Source organism: Amia ocellicauda, chromosome 6, assembly GCF_036373705.1.
Source record: "Amia ocellicauda isolate fAmiCal2 chromosome 6, fAmiCal2.hap1, whole genome shotgun sequence".
Taxonomy (NCBI): Eukaryota; Metazoa; Chordata; class Actinopteri; order Amiiformes; family Amiidae; genus Amia; species Amia ocellicauda.
Window position 1 is genome coordinate 33,124,697 of NC_089855.1, and position 10,252 is coordinate 33,134,948.

Genomic DNA, 10,252 nt, shown 5'->3' on the forward strand with positions numbered 1-10,252 from the left:
CAGGCTGCCTGAGATATGCAAAGGATTCTTGGGCAGGGAAATTTCCTATACATATATATGGAGTTTTTGTTTTTATTAGGATTCCAAAATAAACTGGGTATAGCTCTGTAGAAAAAGTTATTTCTTTATTTCTTTTATGTCTACATTCAAATTGCTCAAGGTCCAAAACTGTGCAGCTAATGGAATCCATAGTAGGACAGTACTATTCAATTGTAAAAGAGCGGCTTGATGTGTTGATTTATAGTTTGGCAAGTAATTTGGGATATATCGATTTTGGTGCTAATCACTGCCCTTGATTCATGGTTATTGTTCCTGGGGTTATGTGTGTGTGTGTGTGTTTGTGTGGGGGGGAGGGGGGTTTAGGCTGCTATGAGTGGACTTGTGAAAGTGCCTTAATTTGAATAATGCCATTTTGGAAGCTTGTGGGCAGAGGGAATATGTACATTTCAAAATCTAAATAAAGACTTTGTGGATTAATCATTTATGGAGTTGTACATTGCTTCAACATGTGTGTCAAGTTGGAAAGACCACACACAATTAAGTAATTAATGACATTCTACATCAGATCTTTGTTGTGTTCATCACTCTGACTCAGTTTTAATGTGGTGCAACAAAGTATGGAAAAATGTATTACTTATGTCTCTGTATATATAGATATATATATAATATAACTGTAAATGTGTGTGTGAATTATATAGTTGCCTTTATTTAAAAAAAATCTGGAAACTGGAGAATCTATCTACCTGTCTATCTATATGTCTAAATATGTATATATACAGTATTTGTGTATGTCAATTGAAAGGTAAGCATTGCTTTTAAAATATTCTTTACTGTTTATGTGGAGAGATGCTCTTTACCACTCTGTATCTATATCCCCATTGCCATTGGACAATCACATATAAGGAATGCTGGATGACATATATTTTAATCTTTTGCCATGTCAATAAACATTCGCAAAACATTATTCACTCAGGCTGTCTTCATCAGTTTGAATGGAAGCGATTCGATTGTAAAGGGTGCAAAAAGAAACTGCTCTTATTTGATCAATGGGAAGACGACATGGGGGCTCACCAGTTGCTGTTTATGCAGCTCTCCAATCCACCAGTAGCTGTCATTATAGAAACATGTTACAGCTAGAGGTTTAAAAAAACACATCTAAATTCCCTATATACCCCTTCACTCTTTACTCCCAAGACACACTGACTACTGGATTAAGGAAGAGGCAGGTATTTTAGCATTTGTTCCATTTAATATAATAAGAGGCCCTTCACATGGCCTATTGGCACCACTAGCATTGAAGTTGTTACATTGTTTAAATGTTTAATTCTGATACTTGTATGCAGCAGATTAAATGTATATAATGTGCCTGTGAGGGAAGAGGAGAGGGTCCTCTATTCTGTCAGCTTACTCTTATAGTGTTACTACTCCACCTCAGGCATCCTAGTGGTGGCAGCCCAGCATGTCAGCTATGCTATGGGATGGTGGCTTGATTCTCCCAGTAGTCAGCAGCATTGGACTCGCGTAATAAAAGTACTCTGTTGATGATCTGTACTCCCTCAGGTCTGCATCGATGTGTTTGTATGGCAGAGGCCATTCTTTACTCATGGCCCGAGGACTGTCTGTGAGGTCTACGTCAATCATCTTGCTTCCTGGAAAGGAAATGTCCCAGGTGGGTCAGAGACATTTAAGAAGCAATGGAAACCTTGAAACTCAGTGTGTGATGTCACTTTCAATTGTGAAGAACCCAAATGTATAATTACAAAGATTTAAGTGTTAGGTGATGCTCTCTGCGTGCTCTGTACTTTTACATGCTGCTACAGTGAGGGAAAAAAGTATTTTATCCCCTGCTGATTTTGTACGTTTGCCCACTGACAAAGAAATGATCAGTCTATAATTTTAATGGTTGGTGTATTTTAACAGTGAGAAACAGAATAACAACAAAAAAATCCAGAAAAACCCATTTCAAAAAAGTTGATTGATTTGCATGTTAATAAGTATTTGATCCCCTATCAATCAGCAAGATTTCTGGCTCCCAGGTGTCTTTTATACAGGTAACGAGCTGAGATTAGGAGCACTCTCTTAAAGGGACTGCTCCTAATCTCAGCTTGTTACCTGTATAAAAGACACCTGTCCACAGAAGGCATCAATCAATCAGATTCCAAACTCTCCACCATGGCCAAGACCAAAGTGCTGTCCAAGGATGTCAGGGACAAGACTGTAGACCTACACAAGGCTGGAATGGGCTACAAGACCATCGCCAATCAGCTTGGTGAGAAGGAGGTCAGACCAACAGTTGGTGCGATTATTCGCAAATGGAAGAAACACAAAATAACTGTCAGTCTCCCTCGGTCTGGGTTTCCATGCAAGATCTCACCTCGTGGAGTTTCAATGATCATGAGAACGATGAGGAATCAGCCCAGAACTACACGGGAGGATCTTGTTAATGATCTCAAGGCAGCTGGGACCATAGTCACCAAGAAAACAATTGGTTACACACTATACAGGTGAAGCACTGAAATCCTGCAGCGCCCGCAAGGCCCCCCTGTTCAAGAAAGCACATGTACAGGCCCGTCTGAAGTTTGCCAACATCTGAATGATTCAGAGGAAAACTAGGTGAAAGTGTTGTGGTCAGATGAGACCAAAATCGAGCTCTTTGGCATCAACTCAACTCGCCGTGTTTGGAGGAGGAGGAATGACCCCAAGAACACCATCCCCACCGTCAAACATGGAGGTGGAAACATTATGCTTTGGGGGTGTTTTTCTGCTAAGGGGACAGGACAACTGCACTGCATCAAAGGGATGATGGACGTGGTCCTATTGATACATTGTCACAATGCTTTAGGAAGTCTTAATAATGGGTTACAGACACAATTAGGAAGCAATTTCTTGATTTCAAACTTCCCTGCATTTATCTCAATTAATAGGAACATATTCCATCAATTTTTTTTACCACTTATCCTGGTGAGGGTCACAGGGAAGCCAGAACCAACCCCAGCAGGCATACATCCAAGACAGGACACCAGGCCATCACACACAGCAATTTAGCATGGCCCTAACCTGCATGTCTTTGGACAGTGGGAGGAAACCAGAGAAAACCCACATGGACACTGGGAGAACATGCAAACTCCACACAGACAGGCACCCCAAACCAGTACTTGAACCTGGGACCCCTAGAGCTGTAAGGCAGCAGTGCCAATCACCGCAACACTGTGCCACCCAGGAACCCATTCCTAACCTGTTAAACAGTAAGGACTTGTATTGGTTTAAATAATTGAATGTTTATATAACAGGCACAGCTGGACAATGTAATGCAGGTCCTTTATAGTTGCAGTGCAGAACACACACTGCCGATTTAAAACAAGCTGAAGAAAACTGGGAGTGTGTTTGAAATTGAATTGTGAAGGTTACAAACATGGAGATGTAGAAGTAGTGTGGGTTCAACTTCTGTAAATTGTGGAAGAAATTATGTTACAGCTGATACATTACACCTGACTACACCACCCTAAGATTTTAACGAGGAGGGGAACCTCACACCACCATTTACAGTTCCCCACTCGCACTGTCACAGCAGCTGCTGATGTATATGATATCACACGTTGGTGCCTCTGGGCAATACTTTAAGTCAAATGTCTTTAGTAGTTAATCTACAGCTTCCTCAATTGATCATCCTCATACAATTGCTCTTCCTCATTAGCATTGGTATCTAGAAGAAAAAAATAATGAATTACAGGCTATCAATAGATTGACTATGGTACCTTATTTATTTCTTGTGGAGAATTTTTAATCCAGTTATTCTAAGGCTGCATTTACTAAACACTCTGCTCACTTGTATGATGGGCAAGTTTCTCAAATCTGTCGCATACAACTAGAAAAGGGAGTGGAGCTGAAAATGAAAGCCTGATAATTATTTTAATTGCTCTAGGACTCCTCCCTTTTTCAATATGAAAAGAAAAGATCACATGAATGCAGTTTCTGTTGCTTACAGTTTTTAGTTACGTTTTCATTTTGTAGGAAATCATAAGACTAGTTTTTTTTTAATTTTAAAAATGTATAATTAAAATTGACTGTAATAAATATGCCAGTAATGAGACAGAACATTTAAATTAGAATGACTTTTATTCATACTTGAATTCCAAACAAAGAAAATGTGCATTTTTAGTAATTTTTTAGATCCTGGAAATCTCCTATTGAACATGTATAATTGAGCTGCATGCAATGTGTGTGATGTGCCACTAGAGGTCAGCGCACTGCAGTTATTCTTCTCATGGGCCAAATATGGTAAAAAACCTAGACCTCTAAATTAGATTTTGGTTTTGTGTTCAGATTTATAAAATATAAATAAAATCTGATATATTCAGACATTTGATCGGAATGAGGAAAAACAAAAACATTTAAAATATTTAAAATGTTCTATTATATCTGTTGCAATAGACCTTGGTCTAGTTCACTTGTTAACTTTACTGCTGTCACCACCTTTGTTTAACCGGTGAAGTCTGGTATTTAGACATGTGAGGGGTCAATGAGCAATCAGGAAGCAAGAGTAAAAATCTGTGTTTATTTCTAAAATGCAGGGCTAGAAAATGGATTTACTACCTGCTAATTAAAATTGTCCTGCTAGATTCCCACCCTTACAAACGTTAACTTTAACCCTCCATTGAAACACCAAAATAAATATCATTGTATAAAACATACATGCTAAAATGTGCTATACAATATAAAACCAAACAATGTGAATATAAAATACAAGGGATAAAAGTCCAGGTTTAAAAGTTAACAATCTCAAACTGGGGACCTAGCCACACAGCAACTACAAGTATATCAAAGACAAGACAAGCTCTTGGTGGTGCTTTACCATCCTTCAACACAGCTCTCCTCCATAGCAATGGGAATAGACCAAGGGATGGAGCGTTACATATACATTTATATTTAATAAAGATCAGTTGCAAAAAGCATTAATGGTGGTGATTGATTATTATTATTATTTATTTATAAGCAGACGCCCATCTCCAGAGCAACTTACAAAATATAAGACCAATACAAAGTGCAATAATACAGTGCAGTTAAAGGCATGATACATTATACAAATTCCAATTTACACAATTGTATATGAGATATACAGTAAACAATATATAAGGTCTTACATCCTAGATTGTAAAAGCTGATAAGTGCAGTCAAGATGTTAAATCACAGTCAAAAGCCAAGGGAGCATAGGGGAAATCAAAATAAACAATACGAGTGCTAGTAATGCAAAGCAAGAAGTATGAAAAAACGTTGTATAAGTGCAATCTTACAGTAGAGTAAATTACTAAATTACAAGTACTGTCTGAAAAGATGTGTCGAGTAATCTCAGGAAGGAGGTCAGGAACTCTGCTGTTTTGACTTCAGTGGGAAGGTCATTCCACCACTTAGGGGCCAGGGCTGAGAAGGAGCGGTCTCTGGAGGAAGGGGAGTGGAGAGGCAGAATTAATCTTCTGGTACTGGAAGACCTCTCAGTGGTCTGGAGGGTCGGTAACTTGGTGCAGTCAGGTTGAGACAGCGGTAGGTGAGGGTCAATGTCTTGAACTGAATGTGTGCCAGTATTGGGAGCCAGTGGAGGGAGCGGAGCAGTGGAGTAGCATGTGTCAATCGGAATAGAAAGAATACCAGATGAGCCGCAGAGTTCTGGATGAGCTGGAGCGGATGGGTAGTAGTTGCAGGCAGGCCGGCCAGGAGGGAGTTGCAGTAGTCCAGCCACTTGGGATCTTCGAGTTCTGCATACGTTTGGGCTTTGCTTTGCAAAGAAGAGTTTCACCTGGTCTAGACAAGTGGCAAACCATTTCTGCACCTCCCCCCTGGACAGTCACCAGACTTTATTATGGAGCAGGAGATCAGAATATGCGCTGTGGCCTTCATCATCTAACAGTACACAGAACTGGCGGTGGTTTGGGCCTTTTACCATTGTTTTGTCTACGATCTGGGTTACGAGTTTCATCACTTCCCCACACTCAGGGGGGAATGTTTCAGCATGCAGTGCCTCCTGATACAAGATGTAGTGAAACGTCAGCAGTTTTCAATATTATGACTTCTGTCGTAAATTCACAAACCCCTTTTGTGTCCCTCTCATACTAGGTGCACCATCTGTTGCCACTGATACATGTGGCTGTTTTTTTTTATTTGGCTTTCACAGCAGTTCACAACAGCCTCACAAATATCCTACCCCCCGTGTTTGGCCTTTCAGCGGTATTAACTCAATGATTTCTTCCTGCGGCCCATCCAAGTTCACATATCTGCATAGCAGCACTGTCTGCTCAACTTCATCCACATTGCAAGACTCATCACAGCCAATAGAATATAATGGAGTTGAACTGATATTCTCAATTTGCTGACTGGTGATGTTTGTTGCCATTTCTATGCCATTTTCTATTTCTACTGTCTTTGACAGTTTTTGTGGAGAGGGGCATATCTTTAATTTTCTGAACTATTTCACTTTTGTTTTTGAAGTCTGAGAATAGCTGCTCTGATATTTTAATAAATTATTATTTCATATATTCACTGTCCATGAACGGCTTGCCACGCTTTACTATCTCCTGGGCCACCACAAAACTAGCAGCAGTGATTGCGTTTGAAGATTGCATCCATTTCGTAAAATGCTTTTCACTGCAGTTAAGGGACGGCTCTAGTCCTTGCATCCCCAGCAGGGTACGTTTCTGCAAATGCAGTGTGCCTACTCTGGAAATGTCTTTCGATGTTCCATTTTTTGTTGTTTGCTATTTTCTTGCTGCAGATCAAACATACAGGCAAGTCAACAGCGTTGGTGGTGAAAGAGAACAAAGCTGTCCATGTAGGATTGAATCCTCGGTACTCATCCAACACTTATTTTTTTGGAAGCCATAAGCTAGCTATTTTTTTTGGTCAAAGCTCAGGGAGCCACTGAGGAAGGGTTAAAGACCCACAAGCTCACGTGGGTGCCAAAAGTGTTCGTCCATCAATTTGGTAGTTAATTGGGAAACTAATTTGGAAATTAATCAATTTGGCCATTCAGCCAGCAGTTTGGCCATAGAGTAGTACATTCATTAAGGAATCTATCAAGTAATTTATTAATTTTCTGATTCATGTGTCAATTAATCCATAATTACATTTATCAACTATGCAATTAATGTGGCTATTAATATAAACGGACAAACTTCCAAACAAACCGGCCAACTTCCATGCAAATTTACAAACCACTGAACTTCCAGACAAACTGATGAACTTCCAGATTAACAGACCAACTGTCAATCATGCACTGGGCCAAACCCATTTCAGTCTTTCTAGCCAATAGGAGCCTATTTTAACCAATAAATCCCCAGACTCACATCAAACAGTTTCAGCCAATGATGTTGCAGTTGATTAGAAAACTCGTTTCTTGTGTCTCTCACCTCGATCTGCCCCCCCCCCGCCCGACTCATTAGAAAATCTGTGCTATGAATCCATCGGTCATCAGAAATCTATCAGACTATCAAATGGTACTTGCAGATTTTACTCCATGACATTGAAGGACAAGCATCAATAGATTATATTTATTTCAAAATTGATTGGAGCCTCTTATCAGTGGGTGAGGGCTGAGGTGGGCTTGATATTATTGGGGGGCTTCTCTTTACACCTTGTTGGCACACATTTATTTATTAATTTATTTAACAATACACAATAAAATGTGTGTGTTTATCTGTGTTATCCTCAAAAGGAGAATGAAAACATACAGAAAGATTTTTGCTTTTAAAAATACTGATTGCAAATCATTGATGCAACACAAGAACTAAACAAATAGGCTTATATCAATTCAAAAGAGGGTATTAGCTAATTACTTTAAAGCGGATAATGTGCTGTAATTTTTTTAAATATGTGCACACAAAAATAAAATAAACAATATACTAAAGCCAAATAAACAACACACCAAAACTAAACACCTTGCCCCTAGCCAGTGGAACACACATATCCATTTAAATACAATTAAACCTCATAAAAATACATACAATCTGCAAGTCTTTGTTGAAATGTCAAAAGCATTCTTAACCAAACGAATTAACAATTCATACAAAAACACCAAGAAATTCAACCTTGGCATGTGACGTGTATGATTATGCTAATTGTATTACTTATCGTGCATGGCACGAGCAGTAAGTATTTTTCCTGCAGCTGTTAGTGAGTACTGCCGACTTGCCGTTATAATTCAAATATACAGATGTTTGGGTCAACACCACACTGTGCACTGTCCATAATAAAACTGTAATACAATACAAAGTTTGACATTTGTGCTTGGGTGGCTACGGGGGGCTAAGACACATTTTGAGGTAGCTATAGCCCCCCTTACACAGAGAGACACAAGGAACGCCCTTTCTTTTTTTTCACATCATTTTTTTATTATCTTGTTGAGTATTATTGTACAGTATAACAGGATATACAACATAACATCCCGCTCCCCCAATCTATGCCATCCAACAATAAGGCTATTCTGTCTACTGCTTCCTCCCATGTTAGCAGTGTAGAGGATTTGGCTCTATTAATCCTGGCTGTAGAAAGTTCCATTAAAATGATATCTTTAAAGTAAAAAAGCCACTGTCGCATGGGCCGCTGGTGAGGAGGGAGCCAGCGTTGGACTCTCATTTTTTTGCTGCCGTTAAACCAGCCAGACGTATTTTATGTTGCCGTTCAGACAAGTGCAGATTTTAGTCATCACCAAGCAGCAAGTTCAGTGGTTCCAAAGGTAATTCCTTGTCAATCAGACTAGATAAAATAGCAGCTACCCAACCCCAAAACACAAAAACACTTGAAGAAACGCCCTTTCTAATAAACTGCAACATTATTGGCTGAAGCCATTTTATGTGAGTCTGGATTTGTAGTGGTTAAAATAGGCCTGTCTGCTCCAATTGTCTAGAAAGACTAAAGTGTGTTTGACCCATCTGGCAGTTCATCAGTTCATCTGGAAGTTAATTGGTTTGTCTGTTAGTTTGCATGGAAGTTGGTCTGTTTGTCTGAAAGTTCATCCAGACTATTTTGGCAGAAACAGTGCTCCATAATTAACACTAATCATCACGGATTACTATATGTTTATAAATTAACCAATCAAACACATGTAGATGAGAACTTTGGAATGCCAGAGCCTTGGCTAGTTTACATATTCCAGGCAATGGGCTGCTATAGGTGTGGGGATCAATTATTGTATCCTGAAAATACAACACCTATACTCTTATATATCCATACATCATGAATGTAGCACTATGTAATGTTACCTGCTGTGTAATACTAATAGAAAAGTCATTAGCGAGTTGACATTAGACTGAGTGTAGAATTCAAAACTCAAATGATAAAATCCAGTTGAAGTGACAAAGTCAATCCCCTGCTAATACAAAACGTTGCCACAACGTTGTAGCAAAGTAATTGAAGTCGCCACAGTTCTTTGTTAGCTGGGTCCTGGCACTGCATGGACCAGAATGATTCATACATTTTCTTGTATGAAATAAAGTCACATGATGTTTCATATATATTTAAGACTTTCACTTTCAGTTTATACCAGCTCTATAAACAGAACAGAGGAACAGACTGCAGCATCCAAGGGTAAGGAAGCATCCAAGAGACAGGGACTACAAGGACGGGATAAGCCAATCTTACATGTAACCTGAATTAAACATTTAGAAATTAAATATTTGAAACTTGGGTAAATACTAAACACAATGAATGAAAGAATAAATACATGTTTAATGTAGAGGTCGACCGATAGTGGATTTTCAAAACCGATAACGAAAACAATAATTAGGGTGGGGTTTCCGATTGATTATTATTTTGTATTAATAAAATCAATGTATTGTATAAAATACATAATCACTCTATGTAAAATTGCAACAGTTTGAACTATATATATATAAAAAAAACAGAACTAAAAAATAATATACAATAAATATAATAAATAACAAATAAAATAGATCAATTCAAAATAAATGACAAAATAATAACAGTCCAAATTCTGGAAAATTGTGAAAATTGGAAAATAATGAGGGAGTTAAGAAGAATGAATTTATTGGAAAGTTTTTAATAAAATCACAGCATTAATTCAACATTGATGAAAATAATCTACAAATAATGCAATTCCAGTAATAACAAACTTTGGATATTATACACATTCTCAGATATAACTGCTAGCTATAGACTGTGTAGATATGTAAATAAAGCTGCAAGTGCCTGAGACAAGTATATATTGCTGCAGACCCGGAGACACTGGAATGTGGGAGAGGTAACT